The sequence below is a fragment of the Podarcis pityusensis genome (genome assembly GCF_964106645.2).
Source record: "Podarcis pityusensis genome assembly, chromosome: 7".
In the NCBI taxonomy this organism is placed as follows: domain Eukaryota; kingdom Metazoa; phylum Chordata; class Lepidosauria; order Squamata; family Lacertidae; genus Podarcis; species Podarcis pityusensis.
This window is the reverse complement of record NC_138031.1, coordinates 70,171,538-70,190,700: the sequence shown is the minus strand read 5'-3', so window position 1 is coordinate 70,190,700 and position 19,163 is coordinate 70,171,538. Positions and strand designations below refer to the sequence as shown.

General features: G+C 41.7%; 1 protein-coding gene across 1 annotated transcript in view; it reads right to left on the bottom strand.

Annotated features, from left to right (window-relative positions):
• The window catches only part of LOC308482064 (uncharacterized protein), a 199,359-nt gene extending 181,355 nt beyond the window's left edge, over positions 1 to 18,004 (bottom strand). The window contains exon 1 of the mRNA XM_081015080.1: positions 17,973 to 18,004. The gene's annotated coding sequence lies outside the window, so the exon portion shown is untranslated. The remainder of the gene's footprint in view (positions 1 to 17,972) is intronic.
• Between the last annotated feature and the right edge of the window lie 1,159 nt (positions 18,005 to 19,163).

Genomic DNA, 19,163 nt, shown 5'->3' with positions numbered 1-19,163 from the left:
TTGTTGTTGTTGTTGTTGTTGAAATCCCTATTTTCATTAGAGAAATATTGGAGGCTATGTAGTAATAATAATAATAATAATAATAATAATAATACAAAAATAAAATCCAGACACTTTCACATCTCTCCATTCTCCACCCATGCAAGCAAAATGCATCACCAGAGTTCAGAAAGACCTTTCAGCTAGGCAAACATACTTTAAGATGGTGCAGAGCAGAAACAGTGATTGATGTGGTCTGGGAAAAGGTGTGTTGTGGTCAGAATCTTGCACGCAGGATCGAGAGGCTTGGGGAGATGCCTTCAGCCATTGGGCCTGAGTCCCCCCCCCCCCATTGTTGCTGTTCAGAGTGGAAGCCAGATGAAAGGTCCTTGCCTTTTACCCTTCTAAAATAAATGCAGTTCACAAACAAATGTAACTGACATTCATCAATGCAGCCTACAGATCATCTCAGACAGTTCACCTGCCTTTTAAAATCAATTTATTCCCATTGGCTGGATTCTGTTCTGGGAGCCTTGCAGGGCATAACATTGTGACTGTGGCTGAGACCTAACAGCATTGGGCTGGCTTAATGGAATTTCTTCACTGAATTTCCTTCTGTAGCATGCTTTTTTCCAATGAGCGCGCTGCCAAATCTGATCTGAATAATTTGTAAGCCTGTGGCATAGCTACTAATTCCCACTCATTGCTTTCAAGCGATATAGTACACACTGTTTCACCTTTCAGATAGAGGTGTATTTAGATGAGTTTTCTAACCACACACTTATCTTAAATCCCAGCTCCCTCTCTCTCTCTAATAAGCTCTAAAAGATGTTTAATGTGACTAATATGTATCTTCCCACTCTTAAGGGCTTGGTGCCATATTCTGAAAGAGTTGGGCCTGTTCCCAGAGTAATATGCACAGTTCTGAGAATATTTAGACTGTGAAGCAGTTGCTTTGGCAGGTATTTTGAGGAGCTACACCTGGGATCCATAATATCTGATGCCAGGACCTGAAATAACTATGGTTTCCACACCCCATGGCTTCCTTTATTCATTTTTTGGTTGTGGAAGTAATTAAGGCTGTGTTCCCTATTGCATGTTCTTGGAAGCAACATCCATTGAGCATCAGTTTGGTCTAGAGCTGTCAGATCACTGGGTTTGGCTTGAAGAGTCAGCTTCCTCTTCATTTCCCCCTTACAAGTAAGGACTAAAACCTCAGGGTAAGGGGACAGAATCAAATCTATAGGCTGTTTTCTGACTTGAGAGTGTTTGCTATCATCACTACCAATAAAGGTAAAGGTAAAGGGACCCCTGACCATTAGGTCCAGTCATGACCGACTCTGGGGTTGCGGCGCTCATCTCGCTTTATTGGCCGAGGGAGCCAGCATACAGCTTCCAGGCCATGTGGCCAGCATGACTAAGCCGCTTCTGGCGAACCAGAGCAGCACACGGAAACGCCGTTTACCTTCCCCTATTTATCTACTTGCACTTTGGCGTGCTTTCAAACTGCTAGGTTGGCAGGAGCAGGGACCGAGCAACGGGAGCTCACCCCGTCATGGGGATTCGAACCACCGACCTTCTGATCGGCAAGTTCTAGGCTCTGTGGTTTAACCCACAGTGCCACCCGCGTCCCTACTCACTACCTATGGATGGGGAGAAAATCGATTTTGTTTGTATTTTTGTAAGAAACTCCCTAATTCGCAATTTTTTGACAGATGTGCAAACTGAAACACAAATAGCCTTTGAAATTTGTAAAAAATGCATACAATAGCGTGGGCAGGAGGTGATCTGAAATTGTAGGGGCATTAAAACTGTCACTGTGTCATGATCAGATCACCTCCTGGTGAGTTTTAGATACCCAGTGGCATTTTTCTCTGCGATTGGAAGGGGGAGGGTATATTAAAATGGTCTGCCGCAGAGACTAATTGATCTAATTGGTTTTCAGAGGGCCCTGGGGATTTATTTTTTTCTGTTGACATGGCTGGCTCCTCTGTCACATATCCGGTTAATCTGTGGAATAGGCCAATGACCTGGGTGGCTGACACACTTTCCTCTGAGAGTCCTTTACCAAGTTCAGAAGGCTCTGTGGTTTACCCCAGAGCAAAGAGCAGTGAAGAGATAAAGGAGACAGTTTGAGCACAGGTAGAGAACAAACTCCCAGCAAAGGTAATCAAACATTGGTAAATGCTTGCTAATGTCCAAGAAGACATTGCTAATGTCCAAGAAGACATTGCTAATGTCCAAGAAGAAGAAGAAGAAGAGTTTGGATTTGATATCCCGCTTTATCAGTATCCGAAGGAGTCTCAAAGCGGCTAACATTCTCCTTTCCTTTTCTCCCCCACAACAAACACTCTGTGAGGTGAGTGGGGCTGAGAGAGTTCAGAGAAGTGTGACTAGCCCAAGGTCACCCAGCAGCTGCATGTGGAGGAGCAGAGACATGAACCCAGTTCACCAGATTATGAGTCTACTGCTCTTAACCACACCACCACACTGGCTTACTCCATGGTTGTGAAGGTGGCGAAGAAATTTGATTGGTGGCTAAGTTGTTCTCCTTGCTCCTGATGATCCCCATTTCTCGCCTGAGGTAGAGAAAGTGTTTTCCTTCCCTCAATAGTCTTAACCAATGCAGTCTGCTTGTTTTGCCCCAATGCACCTACTGACAGCATTGAGCCTGCTTGTATTTGCATAGTCTTGCATAGGTCCACTGTGCATTCTTGCAACTCAGATGTATGTTTTGAAGGTGTTTTCTCAGATGAGGTTTTCTGTGTTCAAGCATTCACACCTTGCATTTGTTCCTGCTAAACAGATGCCATTGGAGTGCCTGGCAGAGGCCAGGCAGGGATAGCATCCTTTCCCTAAATGGATACAAGACGATCTTCAAAACTTGTACAGAAGGTTAAATAGCAGAACCAAGCCTGTACTTTTGGACAACAGTGCTAAATCATCAGACACTGTTCTGACAAATAAAAAGCTATTAGTCTACCCCAAACTGTAATGAGATCATGATTAATAAATGCCTCTCAAAGGTCTATATCAAAGTCAAGGCTTTCTGGTGATAAATGTAAACATCCAGACCCCACTTTGCCAAAAGCTCTGTGTTGCAGCTACATGGCTGCCCTGATTGATCTGTTCATTACTCTAATAAATAATTTATCGCCTCCAAGAGGACAATTCATTATGCAGATAGTATGAACAAGTAACTTTAAGCAACCGAAAAATAAAATGTTTTCTTTTAAAAAATAATAATAATGACACATGCTACCAGGGCTCTGTAATAGTATCTGCTGCAAGTACACAAAGCTAGCCTTACCTTACTATAAAACAATGTTTCAAGAAATATATTTTTTCAGAAGTAATAAGTCATATGTACAACTGGGATCAAGAAGTCCTCATTTCAAGAGGTTGTTTACACTGTTGCTTCTAGCATTGAATATCAGTTTTATTAGCCGGGGTTTGCCAAAAGTTGTAGCTGTATCTAGGTATGAATAAATCTGTCAATTTTGGTTTCTCTCCATTTTCTAGTCTTAAATTCAGTTCCCCACATTTCCCCCACAATTTATTTTCTTTTAAGAAATCCTCATGAAAATTCACCAGCATTTTAGTGTGAATTTCTCCTGACTGTAGAGTTTTGTCTGCAATAATGCCTGATATATGCATTTCTCCAATGCAATTTCCCTTAATGTACAGTGGTACCTTGGGTTAAGTACTTAATTCGTTCTGGAGGTCCATTCTTAACCTGAAACTGTTCTTAACCTGAAGCACCACTTTAGCTAATGGGGCTTCCTGCTGCTGCCGCGCCGTCGGAGCACGATTTCTGTTCTCATCCCGAAGCAAAGTTGTTAACCCAAGGTACTATTTCTGGCTTAGCGGAGTCTGTAACCTGAAGCGTATGTAACCTGAAGCGTCTGTAACCCGAGGTACCACTGTATACGCTATCTGTACTATTTTTTTAATGAACATTTGATCCTAGCACACTTGTACCTTGGAAGTCAAATGGAATCCATTCTGGAAGTCCATTTGACTTCCAAAACCAAAGTTTTGGAGTTTCCTGCAGCCAATCAGAAGCCATGGAAGCCCCGTCAGACATTCAGCTTCCAAAAGAACATTTGAAAACTTGAACACTCACTTCTGGGGTTTCAATTGTCCGGGAGCCAATTTGTTCGGGAGCCAAGGTGTTCGAGATCCAAAGTACGACTGTATGTTCATTTTTGTACACATTACTCTGCTGGAGAACTGCATTGCAAGATTTGGAGAAGTGTGAATTTAGATGGATAGCTGTTTTGTTCATGCATTGTTTTTGAATGTGCAAATTATGCCCATTCACCTATAAATGTGAACTGAATCAAATTTTGTCCCCTTCCATAGGTACATCAAAGAGGTCCTAAAAATTCTGGTGGCTCGATGGAACCTGTGGACAGGGCCTTCTGGCCCAGAGTAGCCTAGCCCATAGGGTGTGTTTGTGTGTGTGTGTGTGTGTGTGTGTATTGGCATAAAACTCACCACTTAAGGGACCAGTCTAAAGACAATGTGCAGACATTTTCATAACTCTTTGTATGAACTTTCTTGCAGCAACAGTAGCAACTTCAAACAAACAAAATAGCTGAAAAGGCTATGGCCATATTCACCAAGCTGGACCTTTCAAAATACAAAATGCACTTAGCCATCGCTTTTCTTCTAATGCGATGTTCTCCTGTGGTTTTGTCCGTTTATTAAACTAAACTGATGGCTGTGACCAAGGGATGAACAGAATAAATTGGAAGCTTATGTGGAGGTTTCTACTAAATTGTTTGTAGCTCAAGCAATATGCAGCCTAAGGAACGGGATATAGCTGACAGGCAAAGAGGAAGCCGTATTGATTTTTATTCCCAATTAGGTTAGGTAGATCCTGTTTATCTATTCACTTAAGTGGATATGAATGGGAACTCTCAAGAGTATTCTTAACATGTTTTCAGGGATATATTTTTAAAAATGCTTCTGAATCACAGCGCTAACAGGGTTTCGGATACCACCAGATGGTCATTTAAAACACCCTGACGGTGCATTTGAAGTCACCTTGTTTTTCCCAACCATTTGTAAGCAGAAGAATAATTCAACAGAAAGGACGCAAGCAGAGCTCTTGATTTTAGCCATGATTGACACACAGGATTTGCTAATGTTCTGAATGTTTGGGCCCAGGGCCTAAAACATAGGAAGCAGAGAACATACTAAATCTCCCTCAGGAATTCTATACAATTATTCCCTCAAAAACACTCACATGCTTTGTCTGAGGACCAACTCCAAATTTCCATTTTTATGTTGGTTTAAGCCCAAACTGGTTAATAGGGTGTGTGTGTGTGTGTGTGTGAGAGAGAGAGAGAGAGAGAGAGAGAGAGAGAGAGAGAGAGATCCAAACATATAATCTATCCATCAGCTGAAGTTCCTTGAAGCAGTTAAAGAAATCAATTTTAAAAATTGTGGGCAGGTGCGGGGACATCCAATGAAAAATTATCACAGACTTCACAGCAAGCCAGGGAAAATTCTTCTCTTGAAATAAAAATAACACAGTGGCTGGCCAAGTGTTTTCCATTTAATGAAAAAGTATGGCAAAAAGTATGTGACCCAAAAGATGTGTGTGTGTGTGTGTGTGTGTGTGTGTGCATAAGAGACACCGACAAGGTTGTGCTTACACTATTGCTAACAAAAAGAACTCTCCAACAAAGCAAAAAGTGACCTTTGCTGAAGTCGTCTTGTTGCCCCGTGAGAGACGGTTGGTGTCTGGAGAATAAATGTGATTAGATCATTTGTGAGTGCTTGTGAGTAGTGAGGCAGACAGCTGTAAGTGGTGGTGGTTTATGGGGGTGGGGTTGGGAGGGAAAAAAATGGAAGGGGAGGAAGACAATTAGCCTTGTTCAGGATACTGGAGCTACAACAATGTTAGGGAGGCGTCGTATGGTCTACATAGCATGACCTTGACTGGGACCAAGATGGAAAAAGAAAGTCGTACCTCCCACACTGAAAGCAGATATGAGTACTTTGCAGTTCACAGGATAATATTTTATCAGAATGGACAAGTAACCTTCACTTAGCAAAACTGATAAATCTGAAATGTAAGAAAGCATTTTAGGAAGACAAGCTGGATTAAAAGTTGACTGTGGGAAAGTTCTGATCGGCTTCCTAGCTACTTGTGCATTGGAATGCCATGGTTGTTTCGTTTAAAATTCTAATGCACATTGCTGCAGAGCTTTGTTTCATGTGTTCATGTGCATGTAGGAGAGGTGAGGGATGACATTTTATTCCTGGTTGTCCGATTGGCAGGAGGCACAGCATAATTTTCCCAGAGTTGTCTTCATAGAGCTAGCACCTCCAGCAGCAGAAAGGATTGCTAAGAACCAGTCTGCTCAAAGAGGGTTATATTCCAAATAAATGCAGATGCAACGATGAGCATTTGCACTGAGTTCCAGTTCCCCAGAAATTAGTGATTTGTGGATTTCATTTCTTCATATAAGCCCATATTTGATGCCTCTGCTCCTTTCACAAGGAAACAAGTTGTTCCCTCATGCACTTGGTCTGCCAAACAAGCTGGGAGGATGCACCCACAATCATTTCCAGCATTTTACTTGGATTGCTTTAATTAATCAACAAATTTTCTCCTGAACAGCTAGTGATGACAACATAGGACTATTGTGTTCCCAAACATCCCTTCCTAAGTGTTATGCATCTTGACAGTAGCTCGGTCACATAGACATGCTAATGCGGGAAGACTAAGGCCAAAATTTGTGAGACAGTTCAGCTATTCTATCACCAACACCATCATACATACATAAAGTTAGCTACACTAGGGCAAAAAATAAAAAAAATATAAGCTTCGCATATACATTGATGGGGTTTGAGCTGGCAGTAACTTACCAGGAAAGGGGGGTTGTGGTGGAGAAATCAATGAAAATGTCGACGCAATGTGCAGCTGCTGTGAAAAAGGTGAACTCCGTGTTGGAGATCATTAGGAAAGGAATTGAAAATAAAACTGCTGTGCCAATATCATAATGCCTTTATACAAATCTATAGTCTGACTTCACTTGGAGTGCTGTGCACAGTTCTGGTTAGCACACCTCACAAAGGGTGCTGCAGAGCTGGAAAAATTATGAAAAAGGACAACCAACATTACTAAAGGGTTGGAGCAACTTCATTGTTTAGGGCTTTCAAATTCAGATGAAAGGTGAGCAGGGAAATTATGGGGAAAGTAGACAGGGTGCTCTCCCACATAGTTAGTGCTGTGCCAAAAACCCATCCAGTTTTTCAAAAGTTTCCTTACCCTGTGAAAGATGCTTCCATTTTGATGCTTCATTCTCAATGCAAATCAGAATGTATTTAGAATTTTTGTTGGGTACAGAATTTTGAGTTTACTTTATTGTTCTGAGGTGCCTGTGTGGTGTGTTTGTGTGTTTCCCAGTAAACATATTTCCAGCACTCTGCAGCCTCCCTTTCTGGTCTAAAAAAGCTCTATGGAAGGTGTTACCTCATGAAATATTCCCCTGGGCTTTGATTGAAGCACGGGCACCCATCTCTCACTGATGAAATGATTTGTGGAATGAAAGAAAAAGCACTCAAGGCACCTCACAGAGAATGGTTTCAAAATGGAGAAAAAGGTTTGGCACAGCAGTACTCATAAAATTAGAAACCAAGATCATCTAGCAAAGCTGAATGATGGAAGAGGGAGGTCAGAGAAAAGGAAGCTCTTCTTCTCACACATCACTAAACTATGGGATTTGCTCCTACTAACTGTAGTGATGGTCAACATCTCGGATGACTTTAAAGGGGAATTAAGGAAATTCACTGAAGATCTGTTCCTCAAGGAATGGCTTGACCAGTGACAGTAGGGCATTGGTGTGTTTGGGAAGCAATTCACAAATGCTTCTGAGGGCTCTCTTTTAGAATCTTTAATTCATATGTAAGCTTTCTCCAGTACTAGCAGTGTGGTAGGCACTGTGCAGAGGATAAAAATGGGAGTGGATACAGTCTACCTTACCTGGACATCCCTGATCCTGTACTGAAGATCTCATGATACAAATGACCACCATCATGTGGAAGATCTCCATGCTTCCCTCTCCACCTTGCCAATGGCTTTGGCAAGACCTTCTGTATTTTACAGACATAGGGTTGAGTATTCTAGACCTGGTTTGAAGTCCTGGTCAATGAGGGCAACCATCTTTTCTCCCCAAGAATGCATTGTTTCTGTTGTGACATTCTGGAGTTAAGAAGGAAAATGTTTCTAAGCTACTCTGCTTGAAGCAGTGGCAAAATATTGTTGAGGGAGAGAAAGCCCCCATCACCTAAAAAATAATGCTGAGCTTCAAACCATATTAGCATTTACAAAGCTTCGCCCCGCAAATTGCAACCTCCACTGTCACTAGACACATGCAAGGAGGGAGATGTTTGGTCTGACATTAGTTAATGCTCCACAGAAATGCCATTTTTTTAGAGACATCCCATAGCCAGAAATCGACAAGTGACATTAAGGCAAGTGGGAACTGGGAACCAGCACAGAGATGGAAGAAGAGAGACATAATATCTGTATCCAATGAAAAAGAGATTATTTCAGCAGTGGCTTTTTTTTAATGGACTGAAGTGGAAATAAAGTTTGCAGTAAGGAAGCTGCAATAGTTTACAGTGACGAACATTGTGTGAATGCAGGTTTAAGTCAGTGCTCCCCCCCCCCAAAAAAATAAACAACAACGTTAAGGGGTACTCTCATTTTGACTTAATGAAATCACCATTTTATAGTTCAAATCGGGGGAAATAAATACAGTAAATGGACAAAAGTACAAAGATTCACAAAATGTTCAGGGGTATGTATACCTCTGAGTCCCCCCAGAAAAAAAAGCACTGGTTTAAGCAATGCAAAAATAAGTAAATCCTGAATGTATAAAATTGGGCTGTGTCGTAATGTGGCACCCTCTCGTCGAGGATAGCTACAACTTCAAGGAAAAGGAAATAACACGAAATGTTGTTTCAAACATTAGCGGGTGTAATCTGGTCTTTGAAGTGAGAAATACAAGGCTGCATTCTACATGTTTAAGATGTAGCTCTTTAATGTAGCTATCAGGGTTCCCCCGCACTGCCTATTTTGACAAGGCTCTTGGCTTATTCTGTGCACCAAATGTTGAGGTGAGGGGGCACAGTGTTTTTGAAATGAGTATGCTATGCAGCTGAAATGAGATAACGGAATCATTGCAATTGTAGGAGTTTGCACGAAGGCCTCTGGATTGCATATGTGAAATCGCCTCTTGAAATTGCTTAGTTCAAATTGTAACATTTTTGACTCTCTTTCGAGTTGTTTGAAATCAAAGGGTTGCAGAGAACAAATATAGCTCTTTCACATACAGTCCAATCTCACGATGCAGTCTGCTCACTGGAAAGTCGTCCCTCCACGAATAGTCTCTCAAAACAATATATTTAATTTAATGTATGTCATTTTTGCAAATGCTGGTTTTATTTGATACCTTATAATCAAGCACCTTAGAACTACCTTAGAACTGCAAACCTGCCAGGAAAGCAGCCAACATTAATCTCGGTATGTGGAATGCCTTGCAGACGACTGTAGTGCCTGGAGACAGACAGGTTTGTATCCACAGCAGTGACCAGAGGAGGAATGACCACTGGGAGGTGCGCAGAAAGAAAAAATGTAATGGTATACCTGCATCAGCACAACTGGACACCTTCATCTGCCGCAGCTGCAACAAAACTTGTCTATCCCATATAGGTCTCCACAGCCACAGCAGGCGCTGCAACTCTCCAATGGTTGGGATTTCACTTCCAAAAGTGCAATCATCCCCAGGGCCACCCCAAATAACTCACACATCACACAGAAATTTTGTTTAAGGTTTTTGGCATAATTTTGGCCACAACTTTATTAAAATACAAAAAATGTGACTGGTTGCTTAGGCATTGGTTGCAACTATCTGCCCCCCAGTGGGGGACAGACTGACATTCCACAAGCCTGCGAAAGTCAGAAAAGGGGAAGTCATTTGGGGGTAGTGACGGAGCAGGGAACCTGCCCTCAGCCTTCCCTAAATGTAACCAGGGGCTCTTGTGTGGCCCTAGCCCCTTGACAGGGTTCGGACAAAAGCAATGGTGAGCCCCTGTATTCCTTAAACAGAATCCCTTGCAGCAGCAGCATTAGAGGAGCAGGCACAGCCAATCCATGCCCCTCAACCAACCAAACCATAAACCAATGCCTAACCGCAACCTTACAAGTTGTGACGATTTGCTACGCAGTAGGCAAAAACCAAATGGCCCCAGCCAATCGGCCAAATGGACAAAATTCCTACTGGGCCCCTGCCCCAAGAGCAGACGACCCCATGACAGGCATAGCAAGGTCAAAGCGAATAACCCTAAATATAGGGAGGGGGGACGGGCAATCCAATGCACGGAGCGAAAAGAGGAAGCTCTACGCCTCATGCAGGGAGTTTTAACATTTCTGGCTGTCAGTCATCAAATGGCACCATTAACTTCTTCCCAACAACAAGCGAAGCCCAATCACAACAGTGGCCAACGATCAATTAGCCCGCCCCACAACTTTGGAGTGTCCTGTTGGCCCCCACTCCAACACGTGCTCTCCATGAAGGAGAACACGCTTTGTTACCCAAGACAGATGGATGCCAGCAGCAAATAACTACAGTTCACACTGCATTTAAAAAGAGAAAGAGAAAAAGGTTAAAAACAAAAACACAAGTGCAGGGAGGTCATTGGGCAACAGTCCATTGTGCTTGGGATATTATTTTCACAAATCTGCAGCACTCCAAGATCTGCTGCAAAGAGCTGTGGAGATTTTAAAAGATATGTGTAGTGAGTAGAAGGAGACTGGGGTCGGGGCTCATTTCACCCCATTTCGGTCTTGTTGGCACTTGGCCATAGGAGTTTTCCTTCCTCTTCTGTCTGGTTCATCCCATTGCACTCATTCAAGTCATATTTTATGCAAACATTTTGCATAAAATATGAACTTTCAAAATAAAAACACACACATTTCAATGCTTTTCAATGTATTTACTAGAAAAATATGCACTTCCAATGCACTTTTATATATTTATTTTTGGCACACCTTTTTTGCACCGACAATGTATTGTAAAATCCAGAGAACAGCACAATCTGCTTGGTAGTCGCTGCCCCATCCAAAATCAAGTTTGGAACATCACATTGGTCCCAATCACTACAAAAAGCAGAACAAATATATCCTTCCTCTATCTCTATTCCTCAACTGTGATGTGACCAGACTTGCAGTTCTTTTCTCCTCCTTAAAAATCCCAAAACTGTAAAATGTGGGTGCACAAATGAAATCTGTTTTTGCATCGCTTGGAATTATGGTCAGCTTTTCCAACACAATATTCTCTCAGCAGCCTTTTTCACACAGAAGAGATGAAGGAGGGATTTCCCCAAGTCCCCTTTGTTTAAACTCTTTCTGGTTCCATTAAGGGTCCTTCTTTCCAAATGACAAGACACCCTTTTTTCCACGTGAAATGAGAAGAAAGGAGGAGTGGGGTTACAGCAGAGAATAGGGAGAAGCTTCATTCATTAGCCATGCACTTGAGGGAGAAAGCTTTCTGGTTTTTCAGAAGGGGCTACTGAGAAAAGCCACAAAGTTGCCGTAAACAAGGTTTGGTTTCCCTGCGCACGACCATTTCAGTGTTGTGACTTGGTGTGCCAAAGCCATCGTGATTTTAATCATTTTCAGTCCACTGACCAATTGTGCAGATGCTCTATTGCACGTTAGACATCTGATATATTATTCAGTTTCAAGTCATCCTCTGGAAAACCAGTGAAGATTGAGCCAAAATGCGATACGCTGAAATGTAGTAGCCTCATTCACACAAACATTCACACAAACATTCACACAAACATTCACACAAACATTCACACAAAGTAGGGTTGCCATGAGTCCTCTTTTTCCAGGGCATGTCCTCTTTTTCCGGGCTAAATTTTTTGTCTGGGTGGATTTTTAAAATTTGCCAAAATGTCTCTGGCTATACTTTCTGGATGAGACATAGACATAACTGGCGATTGAAGACTTGCTTTCCTCTTCTCTTCTCCTGCCCCCCTCAGCAATATATCACAGCTTCTATAGCCTACATATAGTAGGGGTATTTAAAATGATAGTTGCCATAGTCCTCTGTGGCATTCGTACAAAGCCCCCGTTTGTTTCATGGACTATTGACCTGTACACCACTGCTTATTCTTCCACTGCCACCAGCCAGGTTTCTTCTGGTGAAATACTGAGTCTCAGTCAGGTTGTAAAGTCAACAACGAAGATGAAAGTTTATTGAAGAACAAACAAGTTTTAAATATATTCAGAACGGTTTCTCAAATGCGCTCCCTTAACTAAATGTGGCACCATCTCACACTGTCACAGTCTTCTCTCTCAGTTCTATCCGTGTCTATCACTATAGCTGTCACAATGGCTATGTTCGTCTTACTGGCTCTGTCTGACTCTATCTCCCAATGGTAAAACCCCTGGGCTGAGCCTCAAAACCAGGTAGGCTCCGCCTCTGATCATTGGTCAATCTACATTAACCATTTCCATCCCCCTGTACAAGCAAAATCACAAGGAATGGGCAAACGCCACATCTTTTTTTGCTCTTCAAAATATGGCAACCCTAGAAAGGAGAATAAAGGGGATATGGGGTGGTCTTCACCACATGTCAGAGGTGGGCAACACTTCTCATCCATCTTCACTTCTGAGATACCTTTGGGACCAGAGACAAAAGTGGGTGTTCCAATAAATGTATTTTTTACCTTTGTACAGGTTTTTACGCGCACACACACACACACACACACTCTCCTCTATCCAGTATTATCAGCATTCAATGACACATTCCAGCCAGTCAAACTCAAAAAAGTTCTAGGAGATTCAGTGAGAAGACTGGGGAGAGGAAGTGTGACTGGAGAGAGGTGTGGGGTGAGTCCCAAGGACCAGATAGATAGGTTTGAGGGAATGCTGTTGGCTTCTGATCCTGAAGTTCCATACGCCTGACATAACTGATCACTACAAAAGGGTTGTGGTGTGTACGCCCTGTTAAATAGTGGAAAAGATGGACAAAGGACACAGCTCTGTGGATTCACAGCTCTTTATTGCAGCAGTTAGAATTGTTCCTGGAATCAGACTGACTGCAACCTAGCTGGTTGCTTTATATAATACTAAGTAACTTGAAACAATAACAACTCACAACTAGCTAACCAATCAGGAGGAACAGTTTTCAACCCTTCATTTACATACTGGTGGCCCTGAGTGAGGACTGCCACTAATCTTTTTTTTTTTTTAAAGCAATTTATTAAATTTTACAGTAAAAATAAACATAATAAACAATGTAACATTGATCTTAACATATTTTCACATTTTCTTTGGACTTCCTCACATCTCCCGCTCCCACTTTCATCGTTGTAACGTTTTGTCAGCAATTTATCATCTTATTTAAATTCTTATATCCCTTCTATATTTCATAATCTTATAATTCTCAGAAGGAGCTAAATTTCACAATCTTACTTATTTTCTTAAAAACTTCTAAATTTAGTGGTGCTCAGTTATTTTGATCTAGCGTCTTGTTTAGCATTCACTCAAATTACAATACTTTTGTAAATAGTTCTTAAATTTCTTCCAGTCCTCCTCAATCCTCTCTTCTCCCAGGTCACGGATTCTGCCGGTCATTTCAGCCAGTTCCATGTAGTCTATCAGTTGTATCTGCCATTCTTCCAGTGTGGGTAGATCTTGAGTTTTCCAATGTTTTGCGAGAAGTATCCTTGCTGCTGTTGTTGCATACATAAAAAATGTCTGGTCCTTCTTTGCCACCCCTTGGCCGACAATACCCAAAAGGAAAGCCTCTGGTTTCTTAGTGAAGGTATATTTAAATACCTTTTTCAGTTCATTATAAATCATTTCCCAGAACGCCTTCACTTTAGGGCAAGTCCACCAGAGGTGGAAGAACGTTCCCTCACACTCTTTGCATTTCCAACACTTATTATCAGACAGGTGGTAAATTTTGGCAAGTTTGACTGGGGTCATATACCATCTATAAATCATTTTCATTACATTTTCTTTCAGAGCGTTACATGCAGTAAATTTCAATCCATTACTCCACAACCTCTCCCAGTCCTCAAACATGATATTATGCCCAATGTCCTGTGCCCACCTTATCATAGCCGATTTAACCGTTTCGTCTTGTGTATTCCATTTCAACAGCAAGTTATACATCCTTGAAAGTACCTTAATCTTTGGTTCTAGCAATTCTGTTTCTAATTTCGATTTCTCCACCTGGAACCCTAGTTTCTTATCATTTTTAAAAACTTCTTTAATCTGAGCGTAATGTAACCAATCTCGCACTTTGTCTTTCATTTTCTCCAAACTCTGCAATTTCCAATTGTCTCCATCCTTTTCTAGTATTTCCCAATATTTTGGCCATTTAGCCTCCATATTGGGTCTTTTTCGGGCCTTGGCTTCCAAAGGTGAAAGCCACCTTGGTGTTTTATTTTCCAGCAAGTCTTTATATTTTGTCCAGACATTAAACAATGATTTTCTGACAATATGGTTCTTAAAGGCCTTATTTGCTTTAACCTTGTCATACCATAAATATGCATGCCATCCAAAGGCATTGTTAAACCCTTCCAAATCTAACACATCAGTGTCTTCAAGAAGTAGCCAGTCTTTTAGCCAGCAGAATGCTGCGGCTTCATAGTACAACTTTAAGTCTGGCAGGGCAAAGCCCCCTCTTTGTTTTGCATCGGTTAATATCTTAAACTTAATTCTGGGCTTTTTGCCCTGCCAGACAAACTTAGAAATGTCTCTCTGCCACTTCTGAAAGCACTCCGTTTTGTCCAAAACCTGAAGTGTTTGAAATAAAAACAACATCCTTGGCAATACATTCATCTTGATAGCAGCAATTCGGCCTAACAAAGAAAGTTTCAATTTTGACCAACTATCTAAGTCTCTCTTAATTTCTGTCCAGCATTTTTCATAATTGTCCTTAAATAGACTTAGATTTTTTACTGTTATGTTTACCCCTAGGTATTTTACTTTTTTAACCACATTAAGTTCCGTCTCATTCTGAAACCGTTCTGACTCTGTATCAGTCAAATTTTTCCCCAAAACCTTAGTTTTCTGTTTATTTAGTTTAAATCCAGCCACCCGACCAAAGTCATTAATCAGTTGTAATACTCTTTTCGTACTGGGCTCTGGCTTCTGCAAGGTCAAAACCAGGTCATCTGCGAAAGCTTTTAATTTATATTGTTTCTGACCGACCTGAATTCCTTCCACCAACCGATCCCCTCTAATCATGTTCAATAGCACTTCCAGAACCGAAATGAATAACAAAGGGGAAATAGGGCAACCTTGTCGTGTCCCTTTTTCAATTTTAAACTCTTCTGTAACCACATTATTAACTATCAGTTTAGCTTTCTGTTCTGAATATATCGCCTCAATCCCATTCTCAAAACCCCGTCCCACTCCCATCTCTTTTAAATTTCCCATCATAAATTTCCAGGAGATATTGTCAAAGGCCTTCTCCGCGTCTATAAAAATTAAAACTGCTTTTGTATTTATGTCTGTTTGCAAAAGTTCCAAAATGTCAATAATGTTCCTTGTATTAGCAAACAGATGTCTACCTGGGAGAAAGCCGGCCTGGTCCTTATGAATTACTTCATTTAAAACTTAATCACTAATCTTAATACATAACACGCCCCACCTAGCCTGGTGTGTGAGGCCCTGAATAAGAGAGCTAAGAGGAGTCAGTAGGGAGGGAGGAGCCTTTCTCTTTTCACACACCCAGTTTCAATTTGTGTGGAATATGTGAATGGTAAAAGGAAATAGGGTATGAGTTTTCCTTTAATGTTGCTTCCATTTCTAAAGATTCTACTCAGTGCTGTTTTTTCTAGAAAAAGAGGTGCCGGAACTCACCATAAATAATACCTCCCTCATTCACCTAGAATGGCAATGGAGCCCACCTGAGAGATACCAGAACTGAGTTCCAGTGAGTTCCTGCTGGGGGGAAAAGCCCTGATTCTACTCTGCCTGCAAAGTGGCTGCTCAGTCTTCACCATATATGCCCTTTTGGGCACAATGTTAATTCTCAAGGTTTGGAATTTAAGATGAAGAGAAGAAATGCCCTTTGCAAAGGTGGAAACAGCAGCCGTGGCCTACAGAGGCTATATGTCAAGCACATGTTATCGCTCCACAGAGAGTGCCACTGCAGTGACATGGTAATGTATGATTTCAAGGGTAATGGGTATAAAGCATTCTATAAAGGTTAAAAAGTTGTCGTTGCCCATGATTGCTTAAATTATTTCAGAATAGAACCTGTTTCGGATACCTGGAGGCAATATGTTACATCAATGCTTCTCGCCATGTGGGTCTCTCTGGGGCTATTTAGTCTGACTGAAAGCATGTGTCTGCTTTTTGATAACCGCAATCAGAAATATCACTTGTCTGGAATATTGTAAATGACCAGTCTTATAAATGGTGTATAAATACCACCAGCACCATGTTTAGATCATATTGCCCCTACTCTATAGCGCATGTATACAACATACATGTATTTTTCGTTGTGCCTTCAAGATGTTGTCTCCAGGTGAGCACTCTTTTGAAAGGTGCATGACAGTGTTTTTCAAACTTTGTCCCATGTCAGGGATAGGCCAAAGGAGGAATGGTGGAGACTGCCTCCCCAGTGTGACCCTCCCAGGGAGGAGGAAAAGGAAGACAGTTTAGATTTACAACAGGGGGTTGAGGGAGGAAGCAGCTCAGAGGCAGATGAGGGGAAAAGTTGAGAAATCATGGGAGAGCCAGAACAACCCCCGGCTGACATGTTGTCATTAGAAAGCATTCCAGACCCTCCATCTCCCAGAACCCAGCAAGCCTTAAAAGTAGGAGAGCAAAGAGCTCAAAGACAGAGGGCACATCTTCCTGATTCCTTATCTTCTACTTCTTGGTTATTTTTTTCAAATACAGAGAAAAAGCTTCTATAGAGTAGAGAAAGGAAATGTGGTTGTATGAATCAGTCCTAAAGTCACACATAAAGTCGATAATTTGATGGCTGCAGGGTTGTGAATATCTATCTATTGGCCTCAACGTGATAGGTTACAAACTGACAAACCAATCTAAACCTTTTCCCCAATAGTAAAAGTTAATATATCCCCCAAATAAAACTATTCATCACCTGTTATGGAGATCCATCTTGACAGTGCTGAGATGCAGTCTGACTGTTAACTGTTTTTGGCTTTACCAAGACTTAAAGCATATCCTCTTTGTGACATCACACATGACATCAGAATGGCATGTTTGCAGTCAACTTAGACTATCTCCATGCCAACAGCAATGGCCAGTAAACTTCTGCAACCATGTAACCATCAGCCAGATTACCCAGTTGTTTCTATCTAGACTATTGGATATTCATTTTTTTGCTCTTATAATCAAAGCCTGAAGAAGAGCTGTGTATAATCTGAAAACCTGCTTCCACTGTTAAAGAAAACTAATTGTTAAGGACTGGGCAGAGGAGGAATGGTGGAGACCTCCTCCCCATCCTGACGCTTCCAGGGAGGAGGAAGAAGAAGACAGTTTAGATTTACAACAGGGGCTTGAGGGAGGAAGCAGCTCAGAGGAAGAGGAGGGGAAAAGTTGGGAAATTATGGGAGAGTCAGAACAACACCTGGCTGACACGTTGTCATTAGAAAGCATTCCAGACCACCATCTCCCAAAACCCAGTAAGCCTTAAAATTAGGAGAGCAAAGAGCTCAAAGACAGAGGGCATAACTTGGTTATTTTTTTCAAATACAGAGAAAAAGCTGCTTTAGAGTGGAGAAAGACAATGTGGTTGTATGAATCAGTCCCAAAGTCATACATAAAGTCAATAATTTGAGGGGTACAGGGTTGTGAATGTATATCTATTGGCTTCAACTTGATGGGTTACAAACTGGCAAACAAATCTAAAACTTTTTCCCAATAGTAAAAGTTAATATATCCCCCAAATAAAATTATTCATCACCTATTATGCAGATCCATCTTAACAGTGCTGAGATGCAGTCTGTTTGATAACTGCTTTTGGCTTTACCAAGACTTAAAGCATATCCCCTTTGTGACATCACACATGACATCAGAATGGCATGTTTGCATTCAACCTAGACTATCTCCATGCCAACAGCAATGGCCAGTAAACTTCTGCAACCATGTAACCATCAACCTGACTACCCAGTTATTTCTATCTGGACTACTGAATGTTCATTTTCTTGCTCTCATAATTAAAGCCTGAAGAAGAGCTGTGTATAATCTGAAAACCTGCTTCCACTGTGAAAGACAACTAATTATCAGGGACTGGGCAGAGGAGGAATGGTAGAGACCATGTCCTCACCCTGACCCTTCCAGTGAGGAGGAAGAGGAAGACAGTTTAGATTTACAACAGGGGATTGAGGGAGGAGGCTCAGAGGCAGAGGAGGGGAAAAGTTGGGAAATTATGGGAGAGCCAGAGCAACACGTTGTCATTAGAAAGCATCCCAGACCACCATCTCCCAGAACCCAGTAAGCCTTAAAAGTAGGAGAGCAAAGAGCTCAAAGACAGAGGGCACGTAGCAGCACCCGTAGAGGAGACGATGAGAATGACAAATGAGGAAGTGGGAGAGACGGGGTGTGTGTGTGGAGATTCACTTGGGACAATGCCATTATCCAAGTGACTGGGTTCTATAGCCTCTCTTTATAAATATTGATTTTAAAAGGACCATAAGAAACCTTCCCTTGTCTTTATAATTTCCTGGACACCCAGCTGGGAGTTGCTGACAGCATCCTAACATCCCAGAGAGCCTGGAAACTTAAAGGATTCTTTGGAAACATGACTCATGGTTGCTCAATGAGAATATCATTAAAGGAGGGCAAGTTTCCCTATGCTCAGTAGTGGCAGCAGGGCAGGACTTTGGGGTAGAGGTCCAGAACCCAGCAGAATAAGCAGAGGTGGGCTGCACTGAGGGTGGAAAAAACTTAGGAATATAGGCTTCCCACATTTTAAAGTAAGCTATTTACATAAGCATATAAACCGAGGGATTCCCTGGAGGACCATTATGTCCACAGTCTACATGATCTAAATGCCCCACTGCCTGAAAATACTCATTGTGGATTCAACCATTTTAAGCAGAAACAACACTGGTGGGGAATCAAAGTCAAGGCCTAGCCAATGACCAACTTGAAT